Source organism: Elephantulus edwardii, unplaced genomic scaffold, assembly GCF_000299155.1.
Source record: "Elephantulus edwardii isolate Elephantulus edwardi_28Jun2011 unplaced genomic scaffold, EleEdw1.0 scaffold00004, whole genome shotgun sequence".
NCBI classification, from domain to species: Eukaryota; Metazoa; Chordata; class Mammalia; order Macroscelidea; family Macroscelididae; genus Elephantulus; species Elephantulus edwardii.
The window spans coordinates 6,718,392-6,740,781 of NW_006399754.1; positions in this window are offsets into that span (position 1 = coordinate 6,718,392).

Sequence of the window (22,390 nt, forward strand, 5' to 3'; positions counted from 1 at the left end):
TGGATGGTGAAGAGATTGAGATTGTTCAGAGCTTCAATTTGCTTGGCTCCACAGTCAACACTCTTGCCACCAGAAGCCAGGAAATTAAAAGACGTATTGTTATGGGAAAGTCTGCTGTTACCGACCTCTCCAAAGTACTGATGGGCAATGGTGTCACTCTGGAGACTAAGGTATGTCTGATACAGGCCATGGTCTTTGCAATCACTTGGTATATGTCAGAGAGTTGGACAATGACTAGGGAGGATTAAAGGAGAATTGATGCCTTTGAGCTGTGGTGCTGGAGAAGAGTATTGAGTGTACCAGGGACTGCTAAGAAAATGAACAGATGCATCCTGGAGAGGTTTAAATCGGGCTGCTCCTTGGAGGCAAGAATTCTGAGGCTTCGTCTGACATACTTTGGACATGTTGTAAAGAGAGACAGGTCCTTGGAGAGGGACATCATGCTTGGTAGGGTGGAGGGGCAGCGCAGGAGGGGAAGACCCTCTATGAGGTGGATTGACTCAGTGACTGGGGTAATCGGGATGGATGTGTTGGAGATGGTGAGATTGGCACAGGACAGAGCAGGGATTAGGGCTGTTGTACATAGGGTCACTATGAGTCGCAAGCAACTGCACGGCACATAACAACAACATATATTGTGTGTAGGGTCATAACTGACTCAGAGCTGACCCTCCAGCAAGTTTTCAAAAGCCATAAATCACATAAGAGGAGATTGCCCATCTATCTTTTTAGAAGCAGTTGATGGCTTCAAATTACCCATGTTCAGGTTAGTAACACCACTGTTTACCCACTAGGGCCCCAGAGCTCCCTACTATGTGCTGGAAAGTAGAAATTATTGGAAAGCTGTGAGATTAACTCTTAGAGACCAAAGGCAGGAAGAGGAGCCAGGGCCTGAGGATCTGAATGAAGACCTGGAACAGAGTCAGGAGCCTAGGCAGAGCCTCCCAGCATCTCTCTAGAGACCAAGGTTAGTTCATCTCTGCTTCTCTCTGCAAACTGGCCTCTTCGATCTCTCTCTACATGCTGACTGTTCTTGCTTTGCTGGTATATTATAGAAACAAACTGTCTTAACACTGGCTTTTCATTTTTTGCCAGTTTCTGGGCTTCCAATCAACTGACCAGCTTCTAAAACCCCTCTTCTGAGCTTTTGAGAGAAAGAGGAATGCTACTTGCTTGAGCAAGATTGCCTTCATCATGGGAGGCTAGCATCCACCCTCCTCTCAACTAATTCTGACCAGTGACTCACAGGGTCATGTTGAACGATCTGGTATCTGGGGCCCAGGCCTGTGAGTAGGGGCAGTTGTCAGAGAAACGGAGGTTTGGGCCAGTCAAGCACCCTGAAAATACATCCCAAGTGTTATCCGGCTCAGAAGGAGCTCGAGCTGACTCATTGGCATTGTCGCACCGATTCTCTCAACATCTCCTTGAAGCAAAAGGAGCAAGACTGTTTCACGGGGAAATGTAAGCAAACATTTGTGAGTCTGTCGCTTAGGTGAGTCAATCCGAAACTTGATTTGCTGGCTCCTTTGGCATGGGCTTATCTCTCTGGGTGGTGCAAAAAGTTAATACATTCAGCTGCCAAGCAAAAGTTTGGAGGTTTGAGCCCACCCAGAGGTATCTCAGAATGAAGTCCTGGCCGTCTACTTCTGAAATATCAGCCACTGGAATGACAGTGCACTCCATGGCAACTGGTTCTGTATCTGACCCAGGCTTTGCAAGTTCCGCATTCATCTTTTTCCCCATGAGGTCTGGCTCAATGTTGATACTCTAGCTTGCAGGGAGAAATGTTGAAGGATATTCAGATAATCAGCAGTCTGGTTCTGGTCATATGTGGTTCTTATTATCTCACCATTTCACAAATGGCCCGTCCCCTCCCCACAGCGCTACTGCCTCTCCATGGAGTGGCCCCATCCCAATACCACGTTCTCTCCCATCACAGGGGGTGGCTCAGCTCGGTCTACTTTAGCCTGGCATTTTTCACCCATAAAAAAAGACTTGTCAAAATTAATGTTGAAATATTCTTCCATCATTCTGAAAGAATGCACTTTGCTCATCTGAAAAATATAACCAATTTACCAGTTTCTAGGTGGAAATGTGTGTGTCCTGCCTACAATAACATTGACTCAGGAATCCTCTTAACATTAAGTTTTCATATTTCCCCTTTCTGTTTTCCTTCTCTATATTCCTTTATCAGAACTGTGCGCGCGCACACACACACACTCACACACACACACACACACACACACACTTTGTTTCCTCTGTTTCAGAATACACTGCGCAAAAGATGGCTGGCTAGGCTTTGGGGAACTCAGAGGCAGAAGCTTAGATCCTGTTCTTCATTATTCTCTGATCTAAAATCAAACAAAACAAAAAACCCGAACAAAAATCAAACCAACCATAATGAGATTAGCCTTTGTCATAGATTCATTTGGGTACCCCTAAAATCTATGTATCCAATGTGATCTGGTGGCTTAGTTGTAAGGAGCTGTATTGTCAACCAGAAGGCAAGCAGTTAGAATCTACCAGCCGCTTTGCAGGAGAAAGATGGGTAATTTCCCAGCATCATATCCCTCTCCAAGGAATAGCACCACTTAGCAACATGTCCAAAGTATGTGAGGTGAAGCCTCATCATTCTTGCCTCCAAGAAGCACTCTGGCTGCACCTTCTCCAAGACTTATCTGTTCATTCTCTTGGCCGTCCATGGGATGCTCAGTGCTCTTCTTCAACACTGCAGCTCAAAGGCGCCAATTCTTTTTTTGTCATTCTTAATCATTGTCCATGTCTCAGACACATAGTTAGTAATCAGAAAGACCAGGGCCTGAATCAGAGGCACCTTAGTCCTCAAACTGAAATCACTACTCCTCAATAATTTGGAGAGAACCCTAACTACAGATTTTCCCAGTGCAAAGCATCTCCTTATTTCCTGACTGCTCATACCCGTAATGTTAATTGTGGATCCAAGCAAGATGAAGCTGTAGACAGTTTCAATCACCTCTCCATACATCATGACAGTGCCTATTGGTTCAGTGGTAAGAATCTTTGTTTTCTTGACATTGAGACGCAATTCATACTGAAGGCTGCATTTCTTGATCCTCTGCAACAAGTGCATCAAGTCTTTCTCACTTTCAGCAAGTGAGGTTATGTCATCTGCATAACGCAGGTTATTGACGTGTCTCCCTCCAATGCCTCTGATGCCACATTCCTGTTCATAGATCCAGCTTCTCAGATAATTTGCTCAGCATATGGACTGAACAGGAACGGAGCCCTGATGTACTTATTGATATGGACTCTTTATGCTTCAATCTGCTCAGTACTTATCTGTGAGTAATTTGCACTGTAGTTTGTATCATTTTTTTCTTTATTATTTCCTCAAAACGGCAGACTTCATGAGGTCAGAAATTTTCCTCTATTTAGTGGTTGGTTTTAAACAGAAGTGCATAGCAGAAGATGAAACATATTAATTGGAGAATGAATAAATCATGGATTGACAACAATTAAGAAGTAATTCAAGTGAGTGGACGCCACCGAAGGAAAGAAGGAACCTGGTGGCTGACCTTATGATTTCAGTCAAACAGGAAAGACTGGACGGAACACATGGGAAGATCAGCTCCATAGAGCTGTGTGTTACTATGGGCAGCCAAGTCCAACAAGAGTTCATTCCTCAAAATGGTAAAGCGTTAGAGATGTTTATCAGAAAAGGGTCTGTTATATGGTAAACAAGTCATTGTTTTTCAGATGGATTCTTAACAGTAGAAAGACTTTTTTTAGGATACTCTCTCATACATACTTTGTATGATAAGTTCATTTGGGGAATATTTATTAGGTGTCTCAAAGGACAAGTATTGAGACTGGTTTAGGGCAAAATGTGACCACTCAAACTATGTTTCTCAGTAAATACACTTAAATAAATGCAATTCCACCAAGAACAAGCACCAACAACTTAATAAAATAGAAAAATTGAAACTATTAGGAACACTCTGACCAAGCGTAAGTAATCATTAAATTGGAACCTGGCCACCACCTGATGAGAACCAATTAAACTGTGCACAGGTGGGAGGTGACAGAAGGAAATAGAGCAGCCGGAAGAAGACCTGCGAAATTTGCCTTTGATCTTTCTCCTGCTCTATCCAATTCTTGCCCTTTTCCTCATTACATTACAACTCTTCCTCTAATTTTGTGGGTGAACAGTTTAACTCCAGGCAAAAAACCCCTCCAAATAGTTATGACTTCAACCAATCAGTTTCTATTTCAATCAGAAAATCTATCTCAAACCATTTTTCCATTTTTTTAAAAATTGGGTTGTTGTCCTTTTTTGTTAAGTTGTGAGAAAGTTCTTTATACATTCTGGATAGTAGACCCTGTCTCAACATTTTACTTGCAAAAAGTGTCTCCCCATTTTAAGGCTGACTCTTTATTTCTTGGACAATGCCATTAGATGAATAAAAGGTTCTTTGTTTCTTTGTTTTCTTTTTGTAAGTTCACATGCATCTATTTTATTGCTGTGCTTTTGGTGTCAAAGGACCTGATGCTTAACATCAGTTTTGGTTTTGTGTTTGTCTGTTTTGTCATTGCTGCCGCGTCAGAACTGACTTATGGCTGACCCTCCAATGAGTTTTTGGAGGTGGTAAACGGCGTGGGAGGAGATTGCCTATCGTTCCCCCAAGGAACATCTGGTGGGGGAGAACTGACTGAGACGAGTGGTCTTTTAGCTCGCAATGCATTTTGGGATATCACTTGATGCCCACTGCAACAATGAAGATTAAAGACTTATAAATAAAGTACAGCGTTTGTGAAGAAGTGAAGAAACTTAACTCTTTTTCATTGCTTGTGAAATTGTGACATGGTAGAGCTACCCCAGTAAGCAGCTAGACAGTTCCTCAAAAAGTTAAAGACAAGAATAGACTTGCTGTATGTATAGTGTGGTGCTTCTAGGTCCAGACCCAGAAGAGTTCAAAGCATGACCATAAACCAATACTTGAACCTGGACACTTATTCAAGTGGCTACAGCAGCCAAACGTTAAAAAAGCTAAAATATCTATAAGCAGGTTAATAGTTAAATAGGGGTAGATGTGTTGGAGTCAGTGAGACCAGCTCACGATAGGGCAGGGTTCAGACACATTGCGCATAGGTAAAAACAAGTTGCTCATTGGAGGAAAGGATTTTTAAACTCCTTCTCACATACTTTTGGGTATGTGGCCAGAAGGGACCAGTCATTGGAGAAGGACTTCATGCTCAGAACGGTGGAGGGACAGTGCAGGAAAGGATGACCCTGGATGAGATGGATTGACTCAGTAACTGAGTAATGGGGGCAGGTGTGTCAGCGACAGTGCGATTGGCTCAGGATAGGGCAGGGTTCAGAGATATTGTGTATAGGGTTTTCTGTGAGTCACAGGTGAAGCAACAGCATATAACACTAATCTTCTCTATATTGTTTCAATTTTAGTATATGTGCTTCTGAAGCAAGCACTAACAACAGTAACAACAATATTTAATAAACGTATTTTTTAAAATATATGTAATTTATTTACTAATTATATAATGTGTGATCTTTCAATTGTTTTCTATTCATCTGAAAGTTGAACCATAAATAAGAATGACAGAAGAATTGATGCCTTTGAACTGTATTGGTGAAAAGTATTGAATATCTCAGGGACTGCAAAAGGACAAGTAAATATGTCTTAAAGGACATGTGACAAGAGTTTCCTTGAAGACAAGGATGATGAAACTTCATCTCACTTACTTTGGGCATAGTTTCAGGATGAATGTCCCCTTGGAGAGAGACATTACACTAAGAAAAATGTTCATTAAAATTAATAAAATAAATTTTTTTTTTAAAAAAAGAACAAAAAACAAAAAAAGAAAGAAAGGCCCTCCACAAGATGGATTGAGGTCGTGACTGTAACAGTTGGGTTGAGTATGACGGAGATCATGAGGACAGAGGAAGGGCATGGTTCAGATCGGTTGTTTATTGGATCACTATGAGTCATACTTACCTTGACGACATCTATCAACAATAGGGAAGAATTGTGGATCCTTGGAATGCTTGAGTGTTCTAGTCTACCTCTCTGAGTTTTTCAATAGCATTATGATCTTCCCATTGTGTTTATATATCCCTCCAGGGAAGGAGTACTGTGCAATCTAGCCTCATTTCTCATTTATTATTACCTCTAAAAAATATGGGTCCAGGCTAAAGAGCAAACATAAAATGGTATTTTGGAATATTGATGTATTGGCAGTGATATTACTGTTTATAGACTTCATTATGCATTATTACCTTGAAAATTATCTATTAATATTTCATGTCATTCAATAAGCTTCCTTTTTAAAAGGAAAATTGAAGCAGTCTTATTGGATTCTCCACCACCCACTCACTGGTCAGCTTATTAAACTGTGGTGGTTTATATGTTGCTATATACCTCAAACTATGTCATAAGTATTTTTTTATTAATTTCAATGAATATTTACAGAGATTTTGGATTTCCATTTTTTCATTGTTGCACTTTTCTCCTCACCCCCACCCCCAGTTCGCTCTTCTCCTTGAAAAGCAAAAGAAAAACTCCTTCATTGGTATACAATCCCCCTGCACCCCCACCCTCACCCTGAATAAACTTCACTCTGCAACCCTCATTCCGAACTCTTACGATAATCATAATGCCCTAAAATATATTACTTTTAAACTGTTCTCTCCCTCATCGGCTTCAATGCAGTATATATAATTTATCCAGTTTTTCTCAGTCTTACCCCCACCCTGATGTCAGCCCCGTTCTACAACAGTGGCACCGTATAGTATTTGTCCGTTTGTGACTGAGATACTTCACCCAGCATAATGTCTTCCAGAGTCACCCATTTTGAATAATATTGCATGAGTTCCTTGTTTTACAATGCACCATAGTATTCCATTGTGTGAATATAACACAGCTTCTCTATCCATTCATTTGTTGATGGGCACTTGGGTTGTTTCCAACTGCTTGCTATTGTGAACAAAACTGCGATAAACATGGGTGTGCATATAACTGCTTGGATATTGGTTATGGTCTCTTTAAGGTATATTCACAGCAGTGGAATTGCTGAGTCAAATGGTGTCTCTATTTGCAATTTTTTGAGAAAGCGCCACACCACTTTCCACAGTGCTTGCACCATTTTACACTTCCACCAACAGTGAATAAGGGTTCCAGGTTCTCCACAACCTCGCCAGCATTTGTTGCTTGCTTATTCTGTTAAATTTTGCTATTCTTACTGGGGTGAGACGATATCTCATAGTTGTTTTGATTTGCATCTCTCTTAGAGCTAGGGATTTTGAACATTTCTTCATGTGCTTGTTTGCCATCTGAATGTCTTCTTTGGTGAAGTGTCTGTTCATATCCTGTGCCCATTTTTTGATTGAATTATTTATCTTTATCTTGTTGTGGTCAAATATTTTATAAATTCTAGGTATAAATCCCTTATCTGACACGTCATTACCAAACACTTTTTCCCAGTCTGTGGCTTCCCTTTTTACCCTGGTGGAGAAGTTTTTGGATGTGCATAGGGATTTGATTCTTAGAAGAATTCATCTATTTTATCTTCTCCTGGTTGTAAATTTTACAGGATACTTTGAAGACTGTTTACGTTGTGGATTAGGACTACTAAAGTTCTTCCAAGCTTTTCTTGAATGAAGTTTATAGTCCTTGGTTTTAGTCCTAGGTCCATGATCCACCTTGAGTTGGTTTTTGTATATGGAGTGAAGTGTGGATCTTGCTTCAATCTTCTTCAGATAATTTTCCAATTTTGCCAACACCATTTGTTAAAAAGGCTGTCGTTTCCCCACTTAACTGATTTCATCTCCTTGTCAAAAATCAGTTGATCATAAATAGATGGTGTGATTTCCGGGTTCTCAATTCTATTCCGTTGATCTATGTGTCTGTCATTGTACCAGTACCATGCTGTCTTAACTACCATGGCAGGATTTTCCTACCTTTTTTCTATTTTTTAAGGAGTGCTTTGCTTATTCGGGGCTTCTTTCGATTCCAAATGAAGCTGGAGATTACCTTTTCCATCTCATTGAAGAATGGGATTAGTATTTGTATTGGGATTGCATTGAACATATAAATTGCCTTTGGAAGTATTATCATTTTCACAATATTGAGTCTTCCTATCCATGAGCAAGGGATATTTTTCCACTTCTCCAGGTCTCTTTTTGTTTCTTGTAGTAATGTTTTATAATTTTTTTAATAGATCATTTCTGCTTTTAGTTATATTTACTCCCAAATATTTTTATCTTGTGATTAGCTATTGTGAAGGGTATTGTTTTTCTTAGCTCTGGCTTCTGTATTCTCTTTGTTACTAGAAAGAAATCCAACTGATTTTTGTATGTTGATCTTGTATCCTGCTACTTTGCTGAATTGGTCAACTATGTCCAATAGTTTTCTTGCTGAGTCTTTAGGGTTTTCTAATTATACTATCATATCATCTGCATAGAGAGATAATTATACCTCCTCTTTGCAAATTTGGATACCTTTTATGTCTTTCTCTTGTCTTATTGCTATTGCTAAGACTTCTAATACAATATTGAATAAGAGAGGTGATAATGGGCATCCTTGCCTAGTTCCTGTTCTTAAAGGGAATGCCTTTAACCTCTCTCCATTGAGAACAATGTTGGCTCTTGGGTTTTCATAAATACTTTTTACTATATTGAAGAAATTCCCCTCTAGTCCTATTCTGTTGAGTGTTTTCATCAGAAAAGGGTGTTGGATTTTGTCAAAGGTCTTTTCTCCATCAATTGATAGGATCATGTGGTTCTTGTTCTTTGCTTTAATATGATGAATTACATTAATTGTTTTTCTTATATTGAACCATCCTTGCATACCTGTTATGAATCCTGCTTGGTCATGATGGATTACTTCTTTGATGTTTTATGTTTGATGTTTGATGGGTTTTTTTTGATGGATTATTTCTTTGATATTATATTGATTTCTTTGATTGGATTCTATTGGCCAATATTTTATTCAGTATTTTTGCACCTATGTTCATAAGAGATATTGGTCTATAGTTTTCTATTTTGGTGGTGTTCTTTCCTGGCTTTGTTATCAAGGATATGTTTGCTTCATAGAATGAGTCTGGGAGAATTCCATCTTTTTCTAGTTTCTGAAATAGTTTATGTAGAATTGGTGACAGTTCTTCTCTGAATGTTTGATAAAATTCACTTGTAAAACCATCCGGTCCAGGGACTTTTTGGTTGGAAGTTGTTGTATTACCTTTTCAATATGTCATCAGTATTTTAAAAACTAGCATCATCTCCCAAGGTGGACAGGTTTCAGCAGATCTTTCAGACTAAGAAGAAAGACCTGCTGGAAATTAGCCAGAAAAAACATTATAGATTAGAACAGAGCACAATCTGGCTCACTTGCTTGGGACATGTCCCCAAGATACACCAAGCAATTAGTGGAGAAGGACACGATGTTTGGTGAAGTAGAGATCAGTAAGGGTGAGGAATCTTGGCAAAGTGGATTGGCACAAATTTACAGCAATGCATTCCAACATACAGGTAGGAGGTCATGAGGATGGCTTAACATCAGGGACTGTTTCCTGCTTTTGTATGAGCTTCCATGAGGTGGAGGTTACTTAATGACATCTTTCATTCTATCTTTCATCTACCTACTGGATTCTTACTTTACTACAACTTAGCATTATTTAGCCTTAGGGAAGCCCCCCTCTGAGGATAAACTTGGGTGAGTCCCTGGGCTGGAGAGGTGAAGGAATGGGTTATTCATTGGAAAGACAGATAAAATATCCTGAAAACCTAGGAGACAGGGCAGGACAGAAGGGGAGAGAAGGATGTTGATGTTGTTGTTGTTATGTGCCATTGAGTCACCTGCAACTCATAGCGATCCTATGCACAACAGCCCTAAACCCTGCTCTATCCTGTACCTATCTTATTGTCTCCAACACACCTACCCCCATTATCCCAGTCACTGAATCAATCTCATCGAGGGTCTTCCTCTCCTGTGCTGTCCCTCCACCCTCCCTAGAATGACGTCCCTCTCCAAGGACTGGTCCCTCCTTGCAACATGTCCAAAGTATGTCAGATGAAGCTTTAGAATCCTTGCCTCCAAGGAGCAGCCTGGTTTAACCCTCTCTAGGACAGGAAGACAAAAAAGAGTCCAAGAAGAAACTTTTCTCCTAAAATGCCTCCAATTTCATCACCATTTTTGTTTATAAAGTAACAAAAAGCATACTGGAAATAAAATTCAGCTCCTAAGGCCCTTCTTTGATCACAGCTGAGTCACAGCTTGTAGCTCCACCTGCTCCATCTTACTGGCCTTTTAATTCTTTTCTTGCCCCAAGTCCCATGGTTTCTCAAAAGCATCTGTACTGCTGTGTTCTCCTCCTGCAAGATTCTGCTCCAGATTTGAGCAAAGTTGAGGTTTTTTTCCTGTCCATGAAAATCTTAGTCCCTGCATCTTATTCTCAGAGAAGCTTCCTATGACATTCACTCTGAATTCTCCAATAAATGTAGCATTCTCTCTCACCACTCTTAAAATAATCAGTCACCATTGAACTGTATCTGACTTACGATGACTCTATCTTTGTGTATTGGAATAAAAGTGGGCTCTGTGTAGTTATTTTCCTCCATCACTGATTTTTCTAAGTTGGTCACCAGACCTTTCTTTCAATGAACCCCTGGCTAGACTTGATCCTACAACCTTTTAGCTAGCAGCTGAGTGCACTGGCATTTGCAGCACCCTCCCTCCTGGTTTATGTTTTCTTGACAGTGCATGCAGCATCTGACATGACCTTGTTTTTTATATACCTGTCTCTTTCACTTGGAAACATAGCAGTAGTCCATCCATCTTACTTGTCACTCTCTCTGCAGCATCTTTGGTACATGATTGAATGCATGAATGTATAGCTGAAGAGTGCTTTATATTTTTCAAATCATTTCACAGAATGCTGTTTGTTTGTCTTCATCTTATTATTAAATCCTGCCACAGACTTGTTAGGAAAATATTGCTATTGTCTTTTCCTTTTATAAGGATAAAGGTAAGTTTAGAAAAAGCCGGTATCTTGTCCATTGCTCCAGCTAAGAAACAGTAAGGATTAGGGCTCGGGCTCTAATTTTATTCTGTGATTTGGATGTGCTCATTCACTTATTTTCTTTAAACAAACATTTATTATGCTTATTACATGCCAAGAGTTTAACTTGGAAGTCACTGAAAAGACTTCAAGCAGAGAAGTGGCATAATATTCTTGACTTAGAAATATGAGACATGACTTTGTTTTTCTCCCTCCAAACCTTTTGAATGTATTCTGCCAGTTCTTTCTTCCTCAAGCTCTGACAACACATCTAGAAGATACTCTAAGTTTCCAACCACTTACAGAATCAAAACAGTTTTATTTTTACAATTGACTCATTAACAGAGAATGAGCAGTCAGCAGAGTGTCACATTTCATCTGTCCTGACCTGGGGCTTGGAGCCAGCAGTCAGGGGGAGACTAGGCAGCTCTATCCTGGAATCTCCATGAGGGGAGGAACAGAAGGCAAGGGAGGGGGTACCTTCTTCTGAGCTTGTATCTTCAGATTCCTCAAGGCAATGTTCACAGCACACTTCTCTGACCTGGTCTCTTCTAGAAGTTTCCTTTGCGACCTTCCTTTCCAGCCCTTGCCACAATGCCTCTTGGAGGCAAGCACGTTAAACATAGCAGAGTCCACAGTTCAGGGTTTGCCCACAGGGATTTGTGTCTCTTTTTTTAGATAAATGCTCGGTAGGACAGCAGGTTGCCACCTTACTCCTTCCCCCTACTTGGGCTACTCCATACCTCTGCAAGCTAGAGGCAGGACCACTCTCTTTCAAATAAGTCCACAAACTCCAGAGACACTAGTTAAAATCTTCCAACAACTCCCCGTTCTTGGAACAGTGAACTTGGGAGTTCTGGGGCCTCGCATTAGACCTCCAAGTCAACATAATTATATAAATGCCAAGTTGCCAGTAAGACCACAATTCTTTTAAGAGATAGCACCCCGCTCCCTCTGTAAAACATTCAGTGTCTCCCTTACCCTAAACCTGAAATGAGTTCTCAGACACCTCTGCCTTTTGAGGCTCCAATGTTTTTCACATACGGCTTAGATATGGTGGGTTGCGTGGAAGAAGGAGGACTCATTCGGTTAACTCATTCACTCCTGGAATGAGATGGTTCCTCGGGATGGCCTATTTTCTCCAGTAACGGTGCTTCAGACCGAGTTTTAAGAAAACATCGAAACTGCTTACTTCACCTCGTATTTATACATTCTCACTACATACTTCATCTCGCATGCATACATGCTTCATGTCGCATACCACAACACAAGAGGGACTGACTAGAAGGAGCTGAGGCTGAAGGTAGGGATGGGTGGTAGTGATCCCAGTGAGAAAGCGATAGAGTCTTAACAGCAGCGATGGGAGGGGAAAGACGAGGATACATTTGTGAAGTCTTGATGTTGACTTAGGTGTCAGAAGCCAGAGAAGAATGAGATCTCAAAGGTAGCTTGCAAGTTTCTGGCTGAAATGAGTGATAATATCATTCACCAAGACGTTAATGCAGAAAAGCAAGAGGTAGGTTTGAGGAAAGACATCAGTTGACTTGACCGCCTTGAACAGGAAATCCCTGGAATAACTCAGTAGGCAAACTCAGCAGGCAGTTCAGTATGGAGTATAAAGTAAAAAAAGAAAAAAAAAGGCTCTGGCCTGCCGTTACATGAACGAATTCTCTGCATTTAGATCACTATTAGTGTATGGATAACTGGGGCTACGAAGAAGGAAATATGGTCCAGTAGACCCCAGAGCAGTCGTCAGAACAGAGCAAAGAAACACTGCATGGTTCAAAATCAGGAAAAAGTTCATCAGGGATGTGTTGTGTCCCCAGACCTTTACAATCTACACGTGGAACAAATCATCCGGAGGCTGGACTTTATGAGGAGGAATGTGGCATCAGAATTGGAGGAAAACTCATCAACAACCTGTATTATGCAGATGGCACAACCTTGCTCTCCAAAACTAAGGAGGACCTGAAGTGTTTGATGCAGAAGGTCAAGAATCATAGTCTTCAATATTGATTTAAGCTCAACATCAAAAAAACAAAGATTCTCACTACAAGTAAATTCGCAGCACCATGATGGATGGAGAAGAGATTGTTCACATTGTTTACAATTTAATTTACAATTGCCATTGTTTACAATTTAAGCTTGCATGGTTCCACAATCAACACTCTTGGGACAAGTAGTCAGGAAATAAAGAAGAATTGCATTAGGAAAATCTGCTGTCAGGGATCTCTGCAAAGTGTTAAAGAACAATGATGTCAGTGTGGAGACCAAGGTGCTCCTGATCCAGTCCATGGCCTTTGCACTTTCCTGCTATGCATCTGAGAGTTGCACCATGATTAAAGACAATGGAAGAAATTTTGAGTTATGGTGCTGGAGAAGAGTCTTGAACATGCCTTAGAGTCCCAAGAGAACAAACATGTCTGTTCTAGAGAGGGTGAAATCAGGTTGCTCTTTGGCGGTAAAAGATATTTGAAACTCCCTCTCATACACTTTGGGCATATTTCAAGGAGGGACCAGTCCTTGGAGAAGGACATCATGCTTGGAAGGGTGGAGGGACAGTTCAGGAAAAGAAGATCCTGGATGAGATGGATTGACACAGTAACTGGGGTAATGGGGGACAGGTGAGCCGGATAGGGTGAGACTTGCTCAGGACAGGGTTGCTATGAGTCACAGGCAACTCAACAGCATGCAACAACAACAAGACCCCAGAGAACATCAGCACAGAGGGGCCTGGGAGGATGAGGAAGGGTTGAGAGGTGGGAAGAAAAAGTCCTGTGGAAAATTCTGAAAAAATAATCAAGCCCCAGTGAGTCCTCAAGAATAAATATTACAAATCCACCAGGCCAGCCCCGTGGCACTTCTTCCCTTTGGCCTGTTCTTTTCATCAGCCCCATAAAGCTCTCTCCATCCTGGATTAGCTGTCTCGTGTTATTGTGGGGACCTCAGACACATAGAGCTGAAATGTTGCCCAGTCCTGAGGTTCACAATCGCTTGTAGATCAAACTTGGAGCCCACAGGGCTTTCAGAGGCTGGGTTTTGGAAGTAGGTCCACCAGGCCTTTCTTCCTGACTTGATTTGCTCTGAAAGTTCTGCCAAGTTCTACAGGTCCTCAATATGAGTGCATTTGCCCTGGGACCTCAGTTACCTTCCCAAACCACTGCTCCTTCCTGGGTTTCTAGGAGGTGAGGGCTCTGGGAAGTGATGTTTCCATCTCTCAAATCCTCATTGGGTGGTGAATATCTCCTCTACTTTCTGTCACAGGGACCAAGAGGCATGAGCCAAGGGGAGAGGCCCCTGCCCTTCCCTCTCCCAGTCTGCGGCTGTCATCGCTTCCTCTTTCTCAGCACTCACAACTCTCAGATGGGCCAGAAGGTTGAACCATCAGAGTCCTTAGACCTGATACACGGAGGGGATTCAGTGCAGATGAGGGAGGAGAGTGACACTTCTCAGAGGGACATCCGATGTGCCTATCCTGAGGTAAATACATGGGCCCTGCAAGTCTTCTAATAGAAAGAGATGTCTATCTCCACCAAAGCCTTGTTATCGGAAGGGATGGAGAAGCAGAGAAGAGAATCCTAAAAATGAGAAAAAGAAAACAAAAGTAGTTCTCAAGTCACCGCCCCTTGCAGCCCAAACCAAAACATGTGGAAGGAAAATTCTCAAGTATGTAACCACATACATATAAACGTGTCATCGGAGTAAACCCCTCGCTCCCAGCAGTGACGTACAAACTCTGCTTGTCCCACTGAGCTGGCCTCAGTTCCCAGGGCATGTGTCTGAACTCACATCTGCTTTTGTTTCCAGTCTTTTAAAGCAGCCGCCAATTTGCAACAAGCACCACAGTGCCAGAATAACCCACGTGCTGTCGTGCTAACCAGCCGTGGGTCCCACGCCCTGCACAGGTTTGCCAAGGCACCAGAGGAAGCTGGCGTAAGCCAAAAACAGCATGTGGGGCTGCTGACCCCAGATCAAAGGCCTGCCCCCCTTACCTCTTCTCCCCTCTCAGCAAATGCTCCCAGAATCTGACAAGGAGTAGCTTTCACCTTCAAAAGGAACAAGTGAACTATCACGTAGAACCTTGCCAACAGGAGTCGGTGTGAGTACGTGCAGAGACCAGGTATCTCATGCAAATGGTGCTGGAAACAACCTAAAGCCAAGGCGTGTTGCATATTCATGGCATCACAATAGCATCTTATTTCCATATTTGTTATTAAAAATTCTCATTTATATGCGTTGGCTTCAGAAACTTAATAACTGGAACAGAATTCAAAAATTTTAAGAATTTTCAGTGTCTCCGGACAGAGCATTCCAAGTGCACACACGAGAAAATGTTTCTTTTCAAAATCCAGTTACTTTCTTGTAATCTGTGCCTTTCTTCTGTGTGTGGAGAAAGAAAGGAAAGAGAGAAAGAAGAATAGGAATGGGCTAATTTTGCTCCAGGTTTTCCAGTAGGAGAATAAGAGTTGCTGCTAGACTGAAATTCTGGAGGTGTAAAAACAGGTGAACCCTCTGAGTGCTAACAGGAAGTGTGGAAACTCGAGTGTACCCAGAGGTGCCGCAGAAGAGGCCTGGTGATCAACATCTGCAACGTCAGCCCTAGAATACCCTACGATGCACAGTTCTTCTCTGGCACACAAGGGGCTGTCGTGAGTGGAGGCTCACTTCACGGGAACTGGTTTACTTCTTCAGTTTTGTTGTTTTGTTTTACAACTGGGAGAACGTTCTTTTTCACACATTCCTTTCTGCAGGAATTGTTTTCATTCACTCCACTTCGAAGTGTAATCTGATTCTATAGGCAGAGGGTCCTCATTCCATAGGCCCCACCATACAGCTCCCAGAAGACACAGATAACTCGATTAAGAAACTATAAACGTGGTATCACAAGAGAACCAGATGAAATTAAATTGATACTATCGGAACACTATGAAAAGCTATGTTGTTGTTAGGTGCCATCGAGTCATAGACATAGTAACCCCATGAACGGAAGACCTGAGCACTATCCTTAGAGTTTCTGAAGGCAAGCCATTTTGGAAGGGATTCCACTCCTGCTTCCAAGTTTGTTATAATCAGGAAGCTGCACCAAACACGGTCCACCATGGGTGACCATTATCACATTTGGCACATCAGCGTCCCAGTGTTCAGCATCACAGCAACCATGAGTTACCTCTGTACAGCAATGCACAGACCAGCGCCATCCTACCTAGAAGAATGTTTCACAAAAAAACCGATTTTTTGAAAAGCTATACTCTGATAAACTTAAAAGCCTAGAGGAAATGGACAAATTCCTTGGAATTCATGCCCATGTTTCCCCTGCCCCCACCCTGTCCTGGCTGCCTTCACAGCTTCTGGCAACTGACCACCACCCTGTGGGCACGCCCCACGGATGCAGCAGGCCTCTCCTGGAGGGGCCCAGTGCTCACCACTCCGTCCTCCCCTCAAGCCTTCATGTCCAGCGACGGCAGCTTATTCCTCAGCAAACCTCACTCATGGCAGAAGCTCCCACATCGCCTTCCACAAGATCTCCCGGAGATTCAAAGACTTTGACCAATGACCAATACGTCAATTTGGCTTCAGCAAGATCCTGTGTACGTCAAAGCAGAACTTGCACTGGAGGATTTTTCTACAGCTGATTTTTTTCAGGAGAAGTTCTGGTTGTACTTGAACTTTTGGCCTTTCTGTTGGCAATTGAGAGAGCTAGCCGCTTGCGTCACTCAGCAAGTGTAGTGGAAGGTAATTATGGTGCTGGCGATGCAGGTAACATCCAGGCTGTATGTTAGCGGTCTGCGTAACCATATATGGTTCTGTCGTGGGGATCCACTGGCAAGGCTCTCTGGATGTTCAGGACACAGGCTGGGCCGACTCCCTGCAGGTCTCCTGCTAACTCACTTGTGACAGAGGCAATATCTCTTCTGACCACTGAAAGAGTCTTTTTAAAACACTGTTTAGCTTATTATATATGTGTGTGTTCTCTTTTCTTTTTTGATTGTGATTTTAATGAACACTTACAAAGCATCCTGGTTTTCAGTCATGGATGCACATTTGGCTCCATAACATTAATGACACTACCCAAGGGTCATCATTTAGTCCACATAGTCTTTGCCTTCACTCAGTAAGTGTGTATTACCTATTTCTTTCTTTTTTTATTTTTGGCTTAGGGTTTTTAAAATTTATTTTTATTAATTTTAGTGAATATTTATGGAGACTTTGGATTTCCATTCATTCATTGTTGCACTTTTCTTCCTGCCCACCCCTCCCCCCTCAGTACACTCTTCTTTTTGAAAAATAAAAGTTCCCTCACTGTTTTACAATCCCTCCCCCCAGATCCACTCCACTATGCAGCCTTCGTTCTGGACTCCTGTCATGACAATAATATCTAATCACATATCCCTTTTAAACAGTTCTCTCCCTCATCTGTTTCAATGCAGTATACATTTTTTCCCCCTCTTTCTCAGTCACCCCCCCCAACCCCAATGTCAGTCCCATTTTACAACAGTGGCCCTATGCAGTATCTGTCCTTTTGTGACTGAGATATGCTGAGTATTACCTATTTCTTAGGGAGCCCTGGTGGCACAGTCCATAGGGAGTCATGCTATGAAGTGAAAGGCAGCCTTTCTCTAGCAGTTCAAATCCCTCTGCATCTCCTGGGAGAAACATGGACAGACAGCCTTGAAAAACCAGCAGGGAGTCAGCTATGAGCAGATTCCAACTCCAGAGCTTTCAGAGAGAGATATTCACTTTCAACTCCCTGGTTAACCTTTTATTCCAGAATCCTGACCAACGTTAACACAGGGCTGGAAAAGCTAGTGACTTGACCCAGGCTGAACCCAGTGTCCCTGGGTTTTCTAACCCTTGACCATGTGGGATTCTGATGTCTCATAACAAGCAAAGAAGAAACCTGTACTTTCCACTCAGCAAAATAAGGCAGTGGTCCAGAGAGATAGCTCCGGGCAGGGTGTTTGGATTCCCAGGGTCAGCCTGTTCACCTCGCTCAGCTGTAACAGGGCAACCGGGTCCACTCAGCTCCCACATGCTAGCTTTCACTCTCCATATCAGTTTGCGGTCAGGACATCGAAGCAGACACCATGCAGATTTAAAAATATCCTGACTGCTCGGTTCTTTCTCCCAAATATTTTGATCAACTCTACAGTTTCAAAGTAGCTGTTGATGCGTGGCCTGGATATAAGTGGGATCGGGAAATGGTTCAAAAACAACAAAAGCTTGATGGAATCAAGACACCTTACAGATAATCTTAACATACTATAAGCCTTTATTCTTTGAAAAATAGAGCCTGCCAAGAGAACTGGTGCTAGGTCGGCAGGTTTCCCAGCTTAAGTGCCCAAACTCAGGGGGAAAGTAGAGAGGAAATAGTGCTTTGTGTGGTGGGCTGCGAACTGAAAGATCAGTAGTTCAAATCTATTAGTTGCTCTGTGGGAGAAAAACCAGTAGTTCCTTCCAGTTAAAGATTCACAGCTTCAGAATCATAATGAAGGGTTGCCGATAAAATTGACTTGATGGCAGAGAGTGGGCAAGATAATTGCAGTGTTGTTGTTTGCCCTTGACTTGAGTATGACTCCTACTGACCTTATGAACAATAGCTCTGAACCTTGTCCTATCCTGTGCCATCCTCACCAGCTCTGATACACTTGAGCCCATTGAAGTAGTCATTGTGTCAAAGCATCTTGTTGAGGGTCTTTCTCTCTTTGACCCATGACCTTTCCAGGTGGGACATCCCTTCCCAAGAAACAGCCTCTCCTAGCAACATGCGCAAGGAGTGTGAGAGAAAGCTTTATCATTTTTACCTCCAGAGCTCCAGAGAGAGCACTCTGGCTGCACTTTCCCCAAGATATTTTTATTTGTTCATTTGACAGGCCATGGGATATTCAATATTCTTCTCCGACATCACAACTCAAAGGCATCAATTCTTTTTCTGTCATCCTTATTCACTATTCAGCTCTCAGATGCACAGCAAGTGATTAGGACAGACCACAGTCTGCATCAGGTGCACCATAGTCTTCAAGTTGGTATCATTGCTCTTCAGCAATTTGGAGATGTCCCTGACAGTGGAATTGCCCAAATGCAATACATTTTTCTGATCTCCTGATTGCTGCTACAAAGAGTGTTGATTGTGGATACAAGTAAGATGAAAATTGTTGACAATATTTAAATCTTTCCTCTGTCTCTCATGATGTTGCTTACTGGTCCAGTGGTAAGGAATTTTGTCTTCTTGATACTGAGATTCAATCCTTATTTAAAACTGTGTAGTCTTTGACCTTCTGCAATGTTTCAAGTTTGCAACTTTCAGCAAGCAAGGTTGTACTGTTTGCACTATGCAGATTTTAAAGTGTTTAAATAGATGTAGTACTTTACTACTTAAATGAGTGAGTTAGAACAAATCTATAAAAATTAACATTCATATTCATCTAGAATTTGTTATGTAGAAATTATTCTCCTGTACATCATGCCCTCAAATTCTCATGCTACATCATGGGACAGTGGTACATGATGGCGAGTAGTAAGAAGTTGTACTGCAATCCCAAAGGCATGTGGTTCGAATCCACCAGCTGCTCCACAGGAGAAGGATGGGCAATCCCATCCCATACAATTCAACTGCCTCTGAAAACCCACAGGAGGATCAGCTATGAGTCAGTTCTTACCCTACGATATACAACAACAATATTTTGTAAGGAAGTAGATGGCATTGTTTACTCTCTAGTATAAGAAACATTGGTAGAAGTGATATTATATGGCTCCACTGAGTTCCTTATGTAACTTAACCAAAAGCTTGGCAAAAAACATTTCTCCTGCAGGATCAGAGGGACTCTTGTTCCCTCCTCTGCACATAGCCTGGTCCATCTGGTCGGATTCTTGCTGTGCAGAAGCCCACAGCTAGGTGTGCAGTAATGGCCACAACTGCCCACAACTGACCTGTTGCATTCTGCATTCTCTTCTCAGATGTGACAGATGCTCCTGACGTTCCTTGAGCTTTCAAGCAATGATCTAAACACACAAAAAGAGACATTTGCTTATGCTACAGGTAGAATCAGAAGGGCCCTGAGACCTAGGTGGTTGGTTGTTTGGTTTTTTGTTTGTTTGTTTGTTTGTTTGTTTGTTTTTCTCACTTTTTCTAGGTGTTTCAATAAGTTCAGGAATTATGGGCTTGATTGCCACACAAGACGTTCCAGGCACAGCCACCACCCATCAGTCCGTGAATGCTGGTGGGTTTCAATGATGCTGAACAGTTTTCCAAGAAGCTTCCAGATGAAAAAGACTAAAAAGAAAACCCTACAGATCTACTCAGAAACCAACCAGCCAATGAAAAGGTCACAAAGATCACAAAGATCGCTTGTCTTCCAAATTCCTTGGCATTGTTGAGTAAGCACATCTGATACTACATCTGTTCATTGAAAGATCTCAATTGGCAGCCTGTCGATTCCTGGAGGCTGTATTTTAACCAGCACCTTCAATGTAGCTTCAGTTTTTTCTTCAATGCCCAGATTTTGATCATGTGCTATGTCTTAAAAGAGCACCTTGTAAGTCAGTAGTCCATAAATATTTTTTAAGTAGAAAATAAAGGTACATTCAAAAAGCAAATGTGTCTGATGTCTGGGAATAATTTGAAAATATTCTAGGAAAGAAATGCGAGAGAGGACGGGAGAGTTGAAACAAGTCTGGCGAAGCCTTGAGAATCAGTGAAGCTGGGCGATGAGTGCTTAGGGCAATGGGTCTTTTGTGTGTGTGCTTGACATTTTCCATTTAAAAGGGGAAAGATAAACATATAATCATGTTTCCTTTTCAAAAAGAGTTTGAATAAATCGGTTGCTTTTAGAGACAGATCTGTTTGAAATACCTGAAAAGAATGGTTCATTTGAGTAAGTTGATTTTAAGATATTGAAAGAAAAGAGTCCATAAATATATTCTCAAACTCAAGCCCTGGCCCTTTAAAAACTGAGGATTCTACACATTTTCATTCGTGTAAAGCATCCAAAGCTGTTCTAAAGGAGTGCAGACTACGTGTTGTCGGATTCTGCAGCATTGCTATACCATAAACACCAGGAACAAAATATTGCATTACTGTGAAGTTGGTTAGAACTTATGGTGGCCATGCATAAGGTACCCAAGGCTTTAAATCTTTATGGGAGGAGATGTCCAGACAACTTTGTCCCAAAGAGTGACTGGCGGATTCAAACTGTGACATTTCTGCAACATGTAACCTATACCACACCACCAAAGCGCCCACATTTGCTGATTGTCGTTGCTGTGGTTGTGTGTCATAGAGTTGGAACTCATCCACAGCTGACCCTCCAGTGAGTTTTCAGAGGCAGTTAATTGCACGGAAGGATACCGTTCATCCTTCTCCCCCTGGAACAGCTGGTGGATTCAAACCACATACCTTCGGGATAGCAGCACAGCTTCTTCCACTAAGCCACCAGAGCTTCCGTACATTCACTGATAGTGGTGGGCAAGTGGGTCTAGGGAAAAGTTCAAAATTTAATAATTACACTTTTTACCTTTAGATTATTGTGTTTGGGACAAAGACCCACCAAGCCCAGTCTCGGGCATCCTTGACCTGGGCTTCACTGAAGAAAGGCGTTTAGGTCCAAGAAAGGACTGTTCCCAACTTCCCATTGAGCACAGCAGTCTCCTTGGTGGAATCCCAGTCCAACATTACTGCTAATGTCTCTAAGGCCAGACGAGCTGGCGTGCTGGCCAACTTCACTTTCTCCTCTGATGTCATCACCTGTAATCCTTCCACCTGAGATGCTGCTCCCAGCAATGCAGCCAGGAAGAACAGTGGCTTTGCATCAAGGGACAAGGATTCACAAGTAAATTCCCTTTCAGGAAACCACCTAAATGCCCATCAACAAACGAATGGATAGAGAAGCTGTGGTATTTCACACAATGGAATACTATGCTGCATTGAAAAACAAGGAACTCATGCAATATTATTCAATATGGGTGACCCTGGAAGACATTAAGCTGAGTGAAATATCTTAGTCACAAAGGGACAAATACTGCACAGTGCCACTGTTGTAAAACAGGACTGACATTGGAGTTGGGGAGGGAGACTGAGAAAGATAGGATAAACAATGTATACTGCATTGAAACAGATGAGAGAGAAAACTGTTTAAAAGGGATGTGTGATTAGGTATTATTGTCATGACAGGAGTCCAGAACGAAGGCTGCATAGTGGAGTGGATCTGGGGGGAGGGATTGTAAAACAATGGGGGAACATTTACATTTCAAAAAGAAGAGTGTACTGAGGGGGTAGGGGTGGGCATGGAGAAAAGTGTAACAATGAATGAATGGAAATCCAAAGTCTCCATAAATATTCACT